This window comes from Scylla paramamosain, chromosome 14 (assembly GCF_035594125.1).
Source record: "Scylla paramamosain isolate STU-SP2022 chromosome 14, ASM3559412v1, whole genome shotgun sequence".
Lineage (NCBI taxonomy): Eukaryota > Metazoa > Arthropoda > Malacostraca > Decapoda > Portunidae > Scylla > Scylla paramamosain.
Window position 1 is genome coordinate 19,988,997 of NC_087164.1, and position 18,426 is coordinate 20,007,422.

The 18,426-nt window shown below is 43.8% G+C and overlaps 1 protein-coding gene across 2 annotated transcripts in view; it reads right to left on the reverse strand.

The window, feature by feature from the left end:
* LOC135106994 (uncharacterized) overlaps positions 1-15,599 on the reverse strand; it is a 173,526-nt gene extending 157,927 nt beyond the window's left edge. For both annotated transcript variants that reach the window (XR_010271534.1, XM_064016505.1), the window contains exons 1-2: positions 15,516-15,599; positions 14,392-14,437 (exon numbers count right to left, since the gene is read on the reverse strand). The gene's annotated coding sequence lies outside the window, so the exon portion shown is untranslated. The remainder of the gene's footprint in view (positions 1-14,391; positions 14,438-15,515) is intronic.
* Positions 15,600-18,426: the final 2,827 nt, after the last annotated feature.

Here is an 18,426-nt window from a genome sequence, read left to right on the forward strand (position 1 = left end):
GTAGTGTTCTGTTATTTAATGAGTGTCTTGTATATCTAGAGCTGTGGTGTGGATTGTTGAGGTAGGACGGGGGAGCATGAGTGCCGCACACACACACACACACACACACACACACACACACACACACACACACACACACACACACTGCTCTGTTTCTCCATTCACAGTCATCAAGAATTATTAAGTCGCTTTACTGACTTTTATTTTGCTTTATTTGTGTTCCTAAATGAGACTGACGGGACTAAAAAGGCTGGAAGAGATAAAATGTTGAATGAAATAAGCAAATAAAAAAATAATAAACAAATGAAAAAAATAAAGGTAACTAAAAACTATGAGAAAATATATAAAAGACCAGTTAATTGCTACCCTCCCCTCTCAAAAAAAAAAAAGAAAAAAAAATCTCAGTCTGGCTGGGGAAATTTTGTTCTGGCGTTGTCACTATACTTTTCTCGATGTATGAACTGCAGGTGTGATGAAATATATACACCAACATCTTCACAATTTATACTGCCAGAGTGTTATTTCAGTATCATAATTCCATTTACATAATATTAGGTTACTTGAGTCTTCTGTGTCCTCTTACTTTCCTCCCTTGCCAGTCATTCTTTATGTTTTTCTCTTCTTCGCCTACTTCTCTTTCTTCCTTTTTGTTTCTCTCCTGCTCCTGCTCTTCCTCTCCCTGTCATGCCCTTTCCTTCTTTTATCTCCTACTTCTCTTTCTGTCTCCTTTTGTATATCTTTCCACATTTGTCTTTCTTTTTCTCTATTGTGTCTTTCTCTCTCTTACTCATTTATCTTCCTTCTTTTCAAATTATTTAAATCTCCTGTCCTCTTATTTTGCCATTCGTTCTCGATCACACCTCTCACCCACTTCTCTCTCTCTCTTTCTCTATTTCTATTCTCTTTTCTCAAAGTTATTTAAATCTTTTGTCCTTTTGCATTCTCCTTTGTCAGTCGCTCTCCATCACACCGTCTTCTTTCGCCCACTTCTCTTCCTCTTTCTCTTCCTCCACCATCTCTTTAGTTATTTAAATCTCTTATTCTTTTACTTCCTCCATTGCCAATCATTCTCTATAATGATTTATTCTCCCACCCGCGCCTCTCTCTCTTTCTCTTCCTCTTCTCTCTCTTCAGTTATTTAAATCTCTTGTCCTTTTCTCTTGCTTCCTCCACTGTCAATTGCTCTCTTATAGCTTCTTTTCTCTCCCACTTCTCTTTCTATTTCTCTTCTACCTTCTCTCCGTTGCTCTTCCTCCTCCCCCCCTTCTCTCCCGCTGCACCTGCCCTCCACCCTCACCATCCGATGCCACACCGAGATTCGCCTCCAGAGATGAAAGCTGACAAAGCCGGATGAGAGGCGGCAGAGTCCTTTTCTGTCCGATCAACTTACACTTCTGAATCCCCTTTGTGTTCCTTTCAAGCGCGTCCACGAAGGGTTTCCAAGTCTACATTGATACTGAGGCAGCGTCGACAGGTACAAGGCATTACATGAGTGCTAGCAATGGGAACAAGGAGGGAGACAAGGAGGAAGAGGAGGAGAAAGAATAAAAGTGGGTGGCGGTATCCTACGTGGCTGGAGAGAGCGAGGGGTATTGTGTTCCTGGTCTCCCCTCCCGCACAGAAGTTGAAATGTTGAGGAAACAAACCTGTTCTAGATGTATTCTTAACCGGGATTAGTTTAAACGAGAGGAACCGGTTCTCAGCCACGGAGCACGCGGGTCAAAACCTTCCTGCAGGCGGGGAAAGAGGCGGTTCTCCCCTTCGCTATGCATCGAAATCCGTCCCTCTCCTCGAAGCGCGGCAGGGGCGGCCTTCGGGACCCGCGCCGCAAGGGCCACAGAGGGTAAGGAGCAGCGTCGAAGTGCAAATCTTATGACAGACTATTTTGTTACGGGAAAGAGAACACCGGATGAAGCGAGGACCCCTGCAGCCAGGTTGTCGCACGCCCTCACTCACACCACCTCCTCTCTCTACTCTCCCTACCTCTCTCCCCTACGCCCTTTTCCCCCTCCTTCTCTTCACCTCCTTCCTTTTCTCTGCTCACTTTCTTCATTCATTCTTTCTCATAAATTCGCTTCTTTTTACTTCAGACTAATTCATTTGACTTGCACATTCACTTTCCGCCTCGATTAGTGGACGACTAGTGGAGAAAAATCACACTATTAACGCCTCCTCTAGGCACTTTCTCTGTTCAGTCTTTATCTCCTACGTGTTACCAGCTTCTTTTGTCACAACTTCAAACTAATTAATTTGACTTGCACCTTCACCGTCTGCCTTGTGTGGATGATCACTGTGAGAAAATTACACCATGAAATCCAACTCCTGCTTCTGCGTGGCGTGTGTCTGTCATGCTCGGCGCGCTGGCAGCTCTTAGGCAAGTGTTAATCAAAGAGAAGCCACTACCTTTCCATTTCTCGTAGTCTCTCCGGTGTATCTGCCTTGGTATTGCATTATCTGCTCCTCGATACTGTTGCCACTGCAGACCTTGTTCCACTGACCTCATGAAGTGTACGCCTCAAGCTGCCTCGCTGCACATCACTTCCTGCATTATGAGCGCTCTGTGTACACTACTCAAATATCGATCCGCAAGCAAGCTACCGCCCGCCTCAGTCCTCACCTTGCCTGCCGGACCTTGTGCAGACTTTGATGATAAAAAAAAAAAAAAAAAAATCTACTATTAATTACTGTAAGAACTTGATAAAAGCACCTGATTAAAAAAAAAAAAATGTAGATTTTAGGCTCTACGTTAAAGTTCAGCAAAAAAATGCACAGTGTTTTAATGATTTTTCCTCGGTTACTAGTCTAATCTCATACGAAACAAAGCCGCTTCACGGCCAACCTTTTAACTCCTAATAACAACATGACATTCATTTCACCTAACTAACCATAGACAAATTTAAAGGGACATAAAATAAAAATACAGGTACTAAAATTAACAACACATACTGTCGGTCACTCTTTTAGTTGTCATTGATGACTTTTAAAATCATACTGTAAATACGCACCAGACTTTTAAATTAAGGTGAAGCCAAAGCCATAGCAGCAGGTGAGGTAATAGTTGATATTCTCATAATCAAACGCAGAGACGAAGCTTAGAATAAAGGGTTAATTTGGCTTGATAAAAAAAAAAAAAAACACTTACGTCACGAATTAGAAACAAGAGTCACGCGACAAGGACACGAGAGAGAGAGAGAGAGAGAGAGAGAGAGAGAGAGAGAGAGAGAGAGAGAGAGAGAGAGAGAAATTGCCGTAGTTACTTTTATAAGGGAAAACAACCCCTGACTCGATCGACCCGGTAATTGAGCAATGAATGGAACACCGCAAGTGGCAAGTTACCGCCTGGGTGATTAGAACTCTCTCTCTCTCTCTCTCTCTCTCTCTCTCTCTCTCTCTCTGCTGTACTTTCCATAAATGGCTATTAAATTTTGTTATTTTCTTTCTTGAATTGAGGAGAGAGAGAGAGAGAGAGAGAGAGAGAGAGAGAGAGAGAGAGAGAGAGAGAGAGAGAGAGAGAGAGAGAGAGAGAGAGAGAGAGAGAGAGAGAGAGACGAAGAGTAATAGAAGATGGAGGAGGAGGAGGAGAAGGAGGAGGAAGACAAAGCGGAACAGTAAGAAGAGCAGGAATGACAGGGAGGAGAGAATAGGTGGAAGAGGGAGACAAGAAGAAATGGAGAGGAGCTCAGAGGGTGGGAAGGAGTGAGAAAGGAAGAGAGGAAGAAAGGGAGAGAAGAAGGGAGAGAGGGAGTGAGGGGGGAAGGGAGGTGAAGAGCTGTACTTGGAGACAGACAGAACAATAGGAATGAAGCTTAAGAAGAAAAAAAAAATAAAAAGAAGACTTAAAAACGGGCAAAAATCCCCAATTGACGATGAACAGGCAGAAAGTAAACATTGCAAAAGGCTTAGGTATATTATGAGAGAGAGAGAGAGAGAGAGAGAGAGAGAGAGAGAGAGAGAGAGAGAGAGAGAGAGAGAGAGAGAGAGAGAGAGAGAGAGAGAGAGAGAGAGAATTAGTAGAAGAGGAAGAGGAAAAGAAGAAAACGAAAAAAAAACGAATCAGTAATAATAATAATGACACTAACAATAACAATAACAACAGCAAAAAAAAAAAAAAACAAAGATCAGAACAAAAAAAAAGAGAAAATAAGAGGAAAAGGAAATCGTTAGCGGAATTAGGACAAGTGAGAGGATGAAAGAGAGAGAGAGAGAGAGAGGAAGAGCAAGAGATCAAAAAAGAGATGGGAGGGGGGGGAGCGGCAGCATGAAGTGTTGAAACCATCCTTTAGAGCGGATCCTTCAGTTAATATTTCACAAAAAGCACGAGGCAGCGGCAGGCGGGTCGAGCACACAAGGGGTGGTGTTGACTCGTTCCTCGCTTGATGGAACTTTGTTATGTGAGAGCGACTGTGAGTGAGAGATTGAGGGAGGGAGCGAGCAGAGGGAGGCACGAGAGGGAGAGGACTGGCGAGGCTGAAAGGGACACGAGAGGGAAAGGGGGGAGAGTGTTGGAGATTAAGGGAGGAAGCGAGTGAGGGAGAAGGTTAAAGAGGATAGGAAGATAGGAGAGGAAGTGAAAGAGGGAAGCGAGTGAAAGATTGCGAGAATAGAAGCGTATGAAGGAGAGAAGACTAGAGAGAATAAAAGAATATGAGAAATGATGGGTAAGAACGAGAGAGCAAGTGATAAATGGAAAGAAAAGGACAGAAAACGGAAGGAAAGAGATGGAATACGAGAGTGAAGGAGATGTAAAGGAGAGATGGGAAGAAGAGACAAATGCAAGATGAGGAACGGAGACACGGATGCAATGAAGAGAGACAAGAGAGAAAAGATAGCGAAGATAGGAAAGAAAACACGAGATAGTGAATTGAATAGAAGAGGAAGGAGGTCGCCTGGTGGAAGAATTAAGGCAACGAAAGTCAGTCCATAAAAAAAAAAAAAAAATTGAATAAGTTTACATAAGATCAGGTGTCCCGTTTTTTTTTTCCTTTGTTTATTGTTTCCTTCTCATTTTCTTTATTCATTTTCGTTCTCTTGCGCTGATTTCATTGTTGGTCTTACAGTTTCTCTCTCTCTTTCTTCCTCTCTCTTCTCAGTTATCTTGCACTGTTATTTTTTTCCCTCTCCTCTCATTCAGGTATTATATATTTTTTTCCTCCTTGTTTTTATCTCTAAGGTCGTATTTCCTCTGCCCCCGCCGTCAATTTTCTCTCCTGGTATTGTTGCCTACAAGTCTCTTTTTACGTACTCCTCTAATCTGTTGCTTTCCGCTTTCTTCTCACGCTTTGTTTTCGGTCTTTTTTTATGTTATCATCCGTTATCTCTCTCTCTCTCTCTCTCTCTCTCTCTCTCTCTCTCTCTCTCTCTCTCTCTCTCTCTCTCTCTGTGTGTGTGTGTGTGTGTGTGTGTGTGTGTGTGTGTGTGCGTGTGTGTACAGGATATATCTTATTTGTGTATCCATCCATACATGAGAGAGAGAGAGAGAGAGAGAGAGAGAGAGAGAGAGAGAGAGAGAGAGAGAGAGAGAGAGAGAGAGAGAGAGAGAGAGAGAGAGAGAGAGAGAGAGAGAGAGTTTAAGATAATAATGGAGGGTTTGCTCGTACAGAAGAGAAAAAAACTAAAACATGAATGAATTAGAAACAGGATTTAGGTAAGAGAAGAAGCGGAAACGGGAGGAGGAGGAGGAGGAGGAGGAGGAGGAGGAGGAGGAGGAGGAGGAGGAGGAGGAGGAGGAGGAGGAGGAGGGCTGGTAATTGAAGGAGAGAGAGAAGGAGGGGGACAGGCGAGGCGAAAGGAGTTGATGACTAGGATAGTAAGAGAGGAGAGAGAAGGCCTGGCTTGGCGGACAGAGATGCCCTGGACGTATTAAGAAGCTGAAGACGGGCGCGGGCGTGGTCAGGAGGAGCTTCGGCGAGGGGGCAGTGGGCGTGAGGCTATTAAAAGGCACGAGGAGAGGGACTGATGGGCGGGGGAGACTAGGTAGTGAGTGTCTGGCAGTGGGGCGGGGTAAGGGTGACGTGGGGTGAGGGGTGAAAGGGATGGGGGATGGCTGGGGCGTCACGGAGGTGGGTCTCGGCTACGCCCGGGCAACCAAGCGGGACACAGTGGCACGGGCACCCACCGCCGCCCACCTGCAGGCCACCCTCACCTTTCCCGTCCCTTACATAGCACCCAGTATCCCATACCAACAATAGGACGTCCATTTGTGCACCTCCACGCCACTAGCACCTCGAATTACTCCCCACACAAAGCTTCTTCTAGCCTGCCACGCTATTCCTTGCCTCCTCAAAGGTCCTGACGGTACTGTAGCCCTTATGATACGAGAGCAAAATGTCGCTTCTACCGCTAATTCACCCATTAGCTAAAGTCACCACGGGATAATGGGTCGTGCGTCCAGGGGGGTTAATGGCGGTAATGGGGAGGCGGATGGGTGACGTGTGCCGGCCCAGGGAGACAACAAGAGTGTAATCTGAAGAAGCTACTGTGGACGGATTTGCAATTACAGTCGCGGGGCAGAGTGGAGGAGGACCGGACCCGCCGCACGCTGGGGAGATGGAGTTGCCTGCGCTGGTTCGGGCCCTTGCTGTTTCTTTTACATATTACCTGCTATGGGAGTCACAGGGATGGGTGGCTGGATGGATGGATGGTTTTGTATAGGGCAGGTGGGGGTCAGGGTCAGGGATGGATGGTTGGATGGATGAATGGATGGAGGCCGAGGTTTTGTGTAAGGCAGGTGCTGTAGGCTTCCTCTGCCGCTATGCCTTGATTAGAGAGAAGATTAAAAGGCTAAATAAAGAGACACATCATCCTCCTCGACCATTGTACGTTTTCTTTTCGTGACGAGCGCATTCATCGTTGTGAAAATTAAAATGTAATGATGGAAGTCACGGAAAAGACAGCTGGACAGGAAATTTCCCCTCCCCTCGAAAAAAAAAAAAAAATCAAAACCAGCAAACGAAAACTAACACAGGGAAATGTAAAAGAAAATAAGCAGAAGAGGGAGTCATATAAAATCAATTCCATAATAAAAAAAAAAAAAAAAAACTGCAAAATCACGGAAATTTACCACCAAAGAGATAAACCTTAGCAGACATCAAAACAAAACGATGCGAGATATAAGGACGACAGTACAAAAAAGTTAGGGAAATATCTAAAAAAAAAAAAAAAAGAAAAACCTTCAGAATTACACGAAATTTCCCATCCCAAAAATCATCTAGGGAAAAAAGTGACAGAAAAAAACAAAAAAACAAAAAACACAACGGTATGTAAAAATAACAGGGGGAAAAAAGGAAGTCATGTAAAAGTCAACAGCAAGAGAGGAAGACATTACAATTACATAATCTTATCCTTAAAAAGTGATGCATTACAGTGAACACCGAAGGAGATTTTGCTCACAAATCCTTATATAAGAAAACAAAAATAAACTTATAGAGGGACTCGAACAGTGCAATCTGAATTTGGAGTTTCTTAAGCCACTCTGTCACGCACGTCCTGTAAAAAAAAAAATACTTGGTTGTTAATTTTTTTATTTTATCGCTCTGCACTTTTTCCTTTATACATATACTGAGGTCTTCTGTTTTACGATTTGTATACTTCCCCCCCCCTCTCTCTCTCTCTCTCTCTCTCTCTCTCTCTCTCTCTCTCTCTCTCTCTCTCTCTCTCTCTCTCTCTCTCTCTCTCTCTCTCTCCATCTTCCTGTTTTCCTTCCGTCTGTCAGTGTGATCGTGTCTTACTGTTTCTCTTTATCTTTCCCATTTTTTCGATTAAGTCTTGATCGGTCTCATTCTTTCCCTCAACCTGTCATTTTTACCCACCATCCTTCCGTGCGTCGCCCAACAGTCTGTCTCGCCCATTGTTCTTCTGTCTGACTGTCTGTCCGCCCGGGCACTCACACAATAAGGCGCTGTCCACACACACGTGCACACCTGCCCGCGCACTGCAACCATTAAAGAACCCTGCTTCAAAATTCGCCTCAAACAGTCAAAGGCGTTTTGGGTTATATAAAAAGGGAGGTACGAAATGAAAATGTATGATTATTATTTTTCCTTTAATCAAAGTCGTAAGTTTTCACCACTACTAAAGGTAACCAAAGTTTGAAGAGGGCCGAGATACAAGGAATACAATGCATAAAATGTATATACTCACTACTCAATGCGAGTATTTAGTATAGCCAACGAGGCATTCATGCTAAGAAATAGCAATAAAAAACACAATGGTAAAGCTAACACGGGGCGCGAGCCGTCAAGCCGTCGCACCTGCGCCTGGGGAAGCAGGTGTCTCGGGGAGTAGGGGGGCGGTGGGGGTGTGAGGGTGAAAGAGGCGGATCACCCTCCCTTGCTCCTCCTTGAAAAGCCCCGCCCTCGCCCCACCTGCCTCTGTCTCGCCACGCCCTTCACCCATCGCCCCGCCCAGCCACGGGCCTCGCCGAGGCTGGCGCGGCCCACACTCGGCTTGGCGTTATAATACGCGGCCCGCAGCGGCGCTTGCGGCGAGGCGCGTCACGGAAGCTGTGCGATGTCCACCCGCAGCGATGTGGCCGTCAGGAACATAATCTTTGCCTCTTATTTACAGCTATAATGAAGTAAAGCGAAGAAAAAAAAAACAATGTAGAAAAGACATGTCTAATTAAAATAACCACAACTCAGACAAATAAGATAAGAGTTCCCATCAAGAAAAGCAAATTAAATGTAATCTCGCATACAAGAGAGCTAAATAAGTGAAGAATTCATGTTATCTTCTGACCTCAGGGCCAACTTCTCTAGGCGAGCATAGCACCTTCTTGACCCAGACAACGGTGCGGCCTGAGACTTTGTTCACACGGTTAATATAAGTTAATATCGACCTTGTGTGTAATTAATTAGAGAAACACTGTTAGGCGCTGGATGAGGCCTCGATGCTGCGTGGGGAAAAAACTAATCCAGCGAGAATGACGCTACTGAGAGAGAGAGAGAGAGAGAGAGAGAGAGAGAGAGAGAGAGAGAGAGAGAGAGAGAGAGAGAGAGAGAGAGAGAGAGAGAGAGAGAGAGAGAGAGAGAGATTATTTCACCCTCTTTCCCCATCCATCCACTCACCCCATTCACCCACACTCCCCCACCCACACATACACACACACAATGGTGTATGCACAAAGTTTCCACTTCAAAACTTTCACCAACTATCACACACACACACACACACACACACACACACACACACACACACACACACGCAATATACCAGACAGTCCCAAAGAAGCCCAACCTCACTTCCCAACCTCACACCACCTAATGATACTACACACCTGCATCTCTCCTTCTTTCCAATCTTACTTTATTATCCATTTCTCACCTAACCTATCCTAACCTAACCTAACTTAATCATACTAAACACACGTCTCTCCCCCTCTCTCCCATACTTTATTAACTTCCTACATGCAATTTATCCATTTCTCATTCACTCATCCACTCATCCATCCAGGAGCTTCACTTACCCACTCAGCCTCCAGCCACACTCCAATCTGTACCCTTCTCTCATCCTCTCATCCATCCTCACACAGCCAGCCATCAGGACCGGCACCCCCTCTGCGGCCCAAAGACAGACGGCCACGAGGTCACATTGCTGCATCAATCGTTGTTAGTAAAAGCTTGTTGGTGCGTGGGAAAAGACGCGCCGGTTGGAAAATAAGGGTGGACTTGGGGAAGGAAGCTAATGCTGACTAGTGGGATGTTAAGATATTCGAACAGTGGATGAAAAAAAGGATTAAATTAGAGTTTGGAGAATGAGGAATGATAACTGAAGGAAATGAGTAAAATAAGGGAATAAGGGAAAGAAAGGAATGAGTGGTACGATAGCGATGAAGAAGAAGAAGAAGAAGAAGAAGAAGAAGAAAAAGAAGAAGAAGAAGAAGAAGAAGAAGAAGAAGAAGAAGAAGAAGAAGAAACAAAAAAAAACAAGAACAAAAACAGCAACAAGAACAAGAACAAGAAGAACAAGAACAAGGATAGTGAATGATGGTTATTATGGTGATGATGATAGGAAAGAAAGACAGATGCATAAAAAGAAAATTAAAAAGAAAGAAAGAAAGAAAGAAAGAAAGAAAGAAAGAAAGGTACAGCTAACAATAACGAAAAAGAACGAAAAGACCTAAAAGCGACACACACACACACACACACACACACACACACACACACACACACACGAACAAATACTTGCTACATACAAAAACCCCACAAAAAAAAAAAAAAAAAAACTGCACAGGAAGCTAAAAGGTCACAGCACAAAAGTTTAAGATTCCAAGACTTAAGAGTTTAGATTCAGCTCACAATGTAGAAAGGGGAGGGAGGGGGGACGTAAGGACATACGTACGAGCAGCTAACCCTGGGGCCATTACCTGAATGAATGAGTACACGCGGGACCTCATGAATGGGCAGATGATGAAGGAAGAACCAATTTCGACATGAATGGTCCAGCTGACAGCGGATGAATGAGAAGTGCAAACGTATAGAAGAAGCACTGACACGTTGCAGTAAGACGTGAATATTGCCAATCCTTCCCTGTCAAAAAAAAAAAAGAGGAAGAGGAGGAGGAGGAGGAAGGAGATGAGCAGGTGTAGGTGGAGGAGCTTAGGAGGAAGTGGTGAGGTGGTGAGAATAAGAAGGAAGCATAGGAGGAGGAGGAGGAGGTGGTGGTGGTAGTGGAAATGACAGTTCTGGAGGATGAAGAGGAAGTGATAAGGAGGAGGAAGAGGAAACGAAAGGAAGAGGCGGAGAATAAACCGGAAGAGGAGGAAGCAAAGGAGGAGGAGGAGGAGGAGGAGGAGGAAATGACAATGACGGCTCTGGAGGATGAAGAGGAAGAGAATGAGGAGGAGAAAGAAGAAAGAAGGGGCAAGACAGTATTGGATGAAAAGTAGAGGAGAAAGTGGAGAAGGAGGGGAAGGGAAAGAAAAAGAAAAAAAGAGGAGGAAAAGTACATATAAAAATACGGGAAAGAAGGAAAAGAAGGAAGGAAGGAACGGAGGAAGGAAGGAAGGAAGGAAAAAAGGGAGAAGAAGAAAGAAAGGCAGCAGGAAGAAAGAAGTAAAGAAGGAGCTGAAGAGCAGAAGAAAAAAGTTAAAACCAAAAATAATTATGAAAGAACTAGCAATGAAAAAAGAACCATGAACGTAACAGGAAAAGAGATAAAAAAACGAAAAAAAAAAAACGAAAAAAAATCCATTGAGGACTTTAACACGAAAGAGGAAATATAAGAGATAATGATAAATCAAAATTGAGGAAGCATAAAACTCCACAAAACTCAACCCTAAAATCCATCAACAGCCGCAGCAGCAGCAGCAGCAGGAGGAGGAGGAGGAGGAGGAGGAGGAGGAGGAGGAGGAGGAGGAGGAGGAGAAAAAGGAAGAGGAGGAGGAAATGAACAAACTCACGATGAAAGAAACTCCATGAATGAAACAGGAGACAATACTCAGGAGGAGGAGGAGGAGGAGGAGGAGGAGGAGGAGGAGGAGGAGGGACTGACAGGCCGAGTAGCCCGGATGCACGGAACCACCACCACCAGCACCACCACCACCACCATCACTACCATCACCACCTTCAAAGAACCAAGTCGACGGGCGGGCGATTCACCTGTGCTGGGAAAACGCCGCCTCGCCACCTGATGATGTAGCCTTCCCGGTCTGCGCGGGGGGACAAGACTGGGGGAGGAGGAAGCACTTCCGAGCAATACTTTTTCCTCAGCGCCTTTAAAACCCCTGCGGACCTAAGAGGCGGCCGTGTGGGACTCCGGGAAACGACTCCTACGCAGAGACGGGCTAGGAGTCACTTTGCGAGGCTGTCACGGCGCGCTGGTTCAGTCTTGGTTTTCCGGGAGATGTCCAGATATTTATTGTGTATGTTAATGTCAGCGGTGACTCAGGGTGTGTACTCCACCCAACTAATGAAGGAAGTCACTGACGGAACTAAGTGGCCTTCTCGACGGGCGGTCAACGCACGCACGCACGCACGTACACCATCAACCACACACGCACGCGCATATGAACACGCGCCTGTCCATTCACGCATGTATGTTACGTTTTTTTTCTCTCTCTCTTCCTTAAAGATGACGGCAAGGTGATGTGATAATTATGTATCTGGAGCTTTTTTTTTATTGTTGATTGTGATGTATTGATAATTGATTTATTACCTCTCGAAAATAAATACGGTTCTCTCTTCACATTTTTGTCTGTCTGCTTTTCTATCTGTCGTTATTTCTGTATGTATGCATGTGTGTATTTGTGTATGTATGCATGCATGTACGTATGTGTGTATGTATCTCTCTCTCTCTCTCTCTCTCTCTCTCTCTCTCTCTCTCTCTCTCTCTCTCTCTCTCTACACACACACACACACACACACACACACACCGGTACTTCCACTGTGTATTCCTTCCCAGTATCCAGAACGGTAAACTCGTATTTTTCCTCACACGGGTCATTACAGGCTGTGGCGAGAGGCGAGTATGAGAAATTATTTATTAGTCAGTCCTAGACGCAACTCTTTTTTTTTAGTGATTTATCTAAGAGCAATTATACGCTATGTTAATCTTGAACCCCAGTGGACGCAAGTATATAGGTCTCTCATTCTCGTTTCACCTGTCACTCAACACGGCAGTCATAGAGTGTCGCAAGTGGTGCTGTGCTTCCCCGTTTCTTCTGGCTCCCTTCCTTTCCCCCCTCCCTTACCACCACCACTACCACCAGCACCACCACCACCACCAAGGCCGCACTTCCCTCCTCTCGCAACATTCTCTTGCAAATCTCCGCATCTAACATTGCAAAATCATAAAAAAAAAATATATATAGCTGCCTTGGCACGCTTTCTGGGTTTTACTAGCACTGTGATCTTGGTGAGGTGACGTGACTGACGCGACACTCCACCGGGACACTCATGACGGGTTCTCTTTCATGACATGACTCACGTTTTCTGTCGTTTGTAGGTTCGTATTCTGAAACCCTTTGCTCTCTCACCACGACTATAAAGGGCAAAAAGATGATTAGATGGGTTCTCGAGAGTGTCTCTACTGTTAACGATGTAGAGATCTTCTTAATTTGTTATTAGAACTGTTGAAGCACCCTTAAAAGCCAGTGTAATTTCAAATAGAGCCTTTTGAAAGTAGTGGATGTGCAGTATTTCAGAATGTGGTTCGTAATCATCAATGCTTAGCGGCGCGCCATTGCTATCTCTCCTTCACACGGACGCGGGAAGCTGAGGCTCAGGCGAGTGAAGCGAGTGGTTATTGACGTTTGTGTGAAGTACATAATTACTCTCTTACAGCTCAGTGTGATTCCCTTCCCTCTCGTCCTCTCTAAACGCTTCCTTGAACGGGAGTCACTCAAGCGTTGGTTTATCCGGCGAAAATTGTTTGGCAATAGATATGTGTGTAGGGGAGAGGGAAAATTGCAACCTCCAGATGTCTATAGTCAGTGTGAAGTGTGATTTAAAGAACCGGAAGGACGTAACTATCAATGATGTCGACCTATTGTTTGCCAGACTGGTTTCCTTGGCTCGACCAGATCAGTTATTTGAGACAAGAAAACGAAAATAGAATAGTGGTTTGTAAAGGTGGCTGGGATACTCATGTTGAGGCAAGCGATAATGTAACATTCTGAGGAAGACACGAGTGGAAAAGGAAGATATATGTATAGCATTTTAACATGTTTCTTTAGGGTGCTTGAGGGGCTGCTGGCAAAAAGATGACACGTGCATAGGCTATCTTGTATAGGCACGTAATACTATACACGAGGAAAATGATGGAGGAAACAAAGATGTAGGAATAACAGGCCATATTCCTTTGTAATATGAAACTCGCTTCTGCTTGGTTTACGAATGTAGGTATATAGCTGTTTATGAAGCAAAAAAATTGTTATGTCTCGCCGTGTTCCACAACAATATGAGCAAATGTTTGTTTCTTTAATATTTATTGCACGTATTTGTTATCAGATATTATATTAAATGCATATGCACTAATTTAGAAGTATCAGTACAAACCATAATTTTATAAAGTTTCAGAACACCGTTACCTTAATAACAATAGATATAAAAAATATATGTATCTTATCGGTAGGTTAAATTATTTTCTGAACATTAAGGAGTGCTTATAATGATCGATACTGTTTTATCATTCAGAATCCACTGCACTTCTAATCGAACCAAACCAGATTATAACACCTAATTACACAGAAAACCTCACATTTTGATCATCTTATCTGAAGAGTTGGATCTGAGTTCAAGCAATGGAATCACGAAAAATTCACAAAAAATATTCTGATAGCAAACGTGGCATTGTATTTGATGAAGTTTACCTAGCGTTACAAATTGTGCTGCATCTAGTTCTCACTGGAAAAAGAAAGCCACTAACGGGAAGTCCTGTGGTGCTTCCACTTACCTATCTGTGTGCTGGATTTTGTGACTGTCTTTGCCTTCACGTGTTCCTGAAAAGAAAATACATATTGAATACAAAGAACAATATGAAATGTAATAATAACAAGAAACAATCGAGTTCTAACTAAATAGTCATAAGTATCACTTATTTTTTTACTATTATGTTTTTTTTCCCCATTATTTCCTTCCTCTGTACCTCACTCTATTTTTTTTCTTGTACCCCCCATTTATTTAATTTTCTTTCAGTAAACCGCTAAACTGTTAACCTGCTCAGTGATCGCTATGGCGACCCGTAATACTAACGGCTGAGGTCAAGTTACAGAAACGCCTTGGTTGTTTGCTTGGATGAACATTCTATATTTCGTATCACAAAAAGCGCTTCGTGTCTGCCTGTCTGTCTAACTGCTTGGAGTTTTCACAGCAAAATCCTCTAATACAGGAGGCCAGCGGGCGGGTAGTAGTGCTGTGACGGGGGTGACCTCTGACGCGTCCCCATTACTCCGCTCCTATACGTTTGCTGTGACGCGCGCTTACTGAGGTGTGCATTCTGTCGTTTTTCTTTCTAGACCTTCTATACTATAATGTTGCATATGGGTGCCTATGCCTGCTAGTGGAAAGCTGTTGATTATATATAAAACAGAACTAATGGTGTATGTACTGGATGTAATAAAGTGAACGATCGGTAATTGTTTACTGCCACTTACCCCGCCAGTTCTCCCTCGTCCATTGTTAATTAGCTACCTTACTATCTTTTACCTGATTTTGCTTATTAGATCTACGCCATTATAGTAAATCCTGTACCTGAAGGCTTACGAATGAATCACGTCAAGTATTAGCGGCTAGTGGCAAACAGAGGCAAAACCCTCCCCCTGTGTCACGGTCGGCGGAGCAACACAGGTTTGGGTACCGGAAAAAAAAAAAAATCATATATATATATATATATATATATATATATATATATATATATATATATATATATATATATATATATATATATATATATATATATATATATATATATATATATATATATATATATATATATATATATAAAATCCCCTCATGACACACAGTGAGGGTAGTTAGCGGGTTGGTACTTAAATGAACCCTTGGGAATACAACACTTACCCTGATACTGCTGTTTTGTCAATCCTTATCCATGGTTTTGGAAAGAAATGCCACTCAGACACTCAGTCACAAACACTCCGCGGCCATTAGGAACAAAATGCGTCTCATTGGCTGCCGCTGCGTGACGTCACGAGCGGGGAATTTAAATGCATGAAAGCCTACCGGACCCTCGCCAGTGGGTGGGAAGTGTTGTGTTCCTTCTTAAATATCAGTTGATCGTTTGTAGTTAGTTTCACATTGGGAGAAAAAATGAGGGAAAGAAAAAAAAATAGAATGTACGCGAGTATATAACACGAAATAAACTAGCATGCTTACAAGTGGAACTATCACCTTCAGGACTGTCGAATGTTTTTAATACATGCTGCATTGTTTTTTCGCATCATTTCAGCTGACAATGAGTGTGTGTTTTTTGTCTAATTCAAGATACTTTATAGTCTTAATGTCCACGAACTTTGCCACTACGTTCAATAAGCTTACATTCTGGCTGCGTGGTTGGCAAAGATAACTATTGGCAAAGTGCAGCCTGGTGGTGAGGAATGAAGTAGTGTGGGCCTCGTGGGTCGCCGCAGACGGACACCTTCCCTCGTAATGGTCGTGGAATGTGTGATAACAAGAGGTGGGCGGCTACAGTGCTATTTGTTATCACCGCCGCGCGGGTCATGATGCTCCACGCTAACAAGGAAACCCGTTCTGCCCGGTGTTATCAGGGACGAGCGCTCCTCGCCCGCCCCACTGGTGTAAATTAGTGTCGATTTCACAATCCCGGCACGGTGCAGCTTTCAAGTCAGCCACGGGAAAGCGGAGGGATGAAAAATACATGTGATGTGCTATTCTAATATTTTCGTTAAGGATACGAGCGATGTGTGATGCGAGACACTAAAGATGTACCAGGATCAAGACTTAAAAATGTTACATACACTTGCATATTTCATTAGTTTAGGATTTTCTTGCGTGTTCTGTGCAAACTAAATAGAAACTAAAATAATTTCTCTACTGCGCCTGGGAGGAGCCTTCATAAGCTCCCGTGTTAACAATACGAGCATGACAAGGATCTGGCTGAAGTTTTCCTGAGTAGCAATTCTGGAGGCTGAAGGCTGCATGCGTCTGACACACCAATGCTTTCATGCTTTTCCCAAGTCGCGTATCACCTAGACTGAGTAGTGTTTACAGGTGGCCGACTTGCGAGCTCACGTGTTCCCTCAAGGAATATATATCTTACTGCAAGGTGTCTCGGGGTCCTGTCCCCTTTACCTTCCTCCGCTCTGGCCTGCGGATCCGGTCTGTAATTTTCTCACGGGTTTTTGAGGTGGCTAGGAAGTGCTTGCTTCTCCCATGTCTGATTGTAGCGGCGGAGATAGAGGTGAGAAGCGTCCAGTGTGTGTTGACGAGGTACCCCTTGTTAGCAGCGAGAGGGACAACTCCAGCGTGAGGGGTGCCGGTCGCTGGTCACGCAGAGGGAGGCGGCGGAGGTGCTTGGCAGAGAGAACGATAAGTGAGAAAATAGTTTTGGTCGAGATAAAGGACGCCTGAGATCAGTGACAATGGCTAAGTGGCGGGGTGGTGTGAGAGTTAGTGTTTGAGATGAGCAGCCTGGCGCGGTGATCGAGGAGAGGTGACCTGGACGGAAGGTGACCTGGCTGGCGATGTCTGGTAGGGAGGAGTGACCTGCCCTGCTGTGGTGCGAGTGGTGATACAATACCGCGGGAGGCGATGAAGGTGAAGAAAAGAAAAAAAAAATAGACTTATTATTGCATGTGTGTAAATGAGGGATAATGCACACACACACACACACACACACACACACACACACACACACACACACACACACACACACACAGAGAGAGAGAGAGAGAGAGAGAGAGAGAGAGAGAGAGAGAGAGAGAGAGAGAGAGAGAGAGAGAGAGAGAGAGAGAGAGAGATCTATAAACATATTCTCTTACTTTGCATATTATACCAAGCCAGTCACACAACTTCAAAGGAGAAATCGGTACAAAAAAAGAAAAAAAGAAAAACAAGAAAATTATTTTAGCATAATGATTCATAATTAATATAATATGTATACGTAGACCTGTGTTTCAAGAGACGATAACGAATGACAAGAACACCACGCCTGGAGAATGAAATAAAGTAGACTCTCTCTCTAACAAATAATTTAACACACAGAAAAAAAAAAATCAACGGCCTTAGAGAAGAAAGTGTTACAGGAAGGCGGCGCCTGGAGACACCCTTAACGGCGGCTTAGGCTCAGTGACGGGACGAGCCGGTGACAGAAAGGAAGAAGAGATGGAAAGTCACGTTTACCTCCTCTGCCAAATCAGAAAACGGGCGCCACAAGAGCATCGCCAGAATGAAACAGTTGAAAAAAGAGGATCGAGTGAGAGGCAAGAGTGAGATAGAGCGATTGTCTTGAGGCAGAACTGTCAGGAATGTGGGTAACTGAAGATGCCACGGAGAGGAAAAACTGGAAAGATTCGTGCATGACGTCAGTCCCTATCATTCGAATAACCACACACGAGAAAAGTAGATTAGCAACACTCAAAAACTATAAACGAGAAAAAAAAGTAGATTAGCAACACTCATCACATTCGGTTTTGTACACAGTAAAAGAGGAAATCCGGTAATACCTTAAGTTTTATGTGCGGGGGAAAAAACCTGGTCTGAAGAAGAAAAACTCCAAAAAAGGCTGATTAGCAAGAGTTTCAAATAGACTGAACAGTTTTATATTAATGTTTTTAATTCTGCACAACTGCAGTAAAGCTGTGGGAGAGATCTTTACTTAAGCCCTAAAAATTACTTTCCTGTTATCACTGGACGTTATTCTATCAGTATAGTTATTAGAGGGAAAAATGACAGGACACTGAATACCTAATGATTTAAGTGAATGCCATGAAAGAATAAAGTTACATAATTA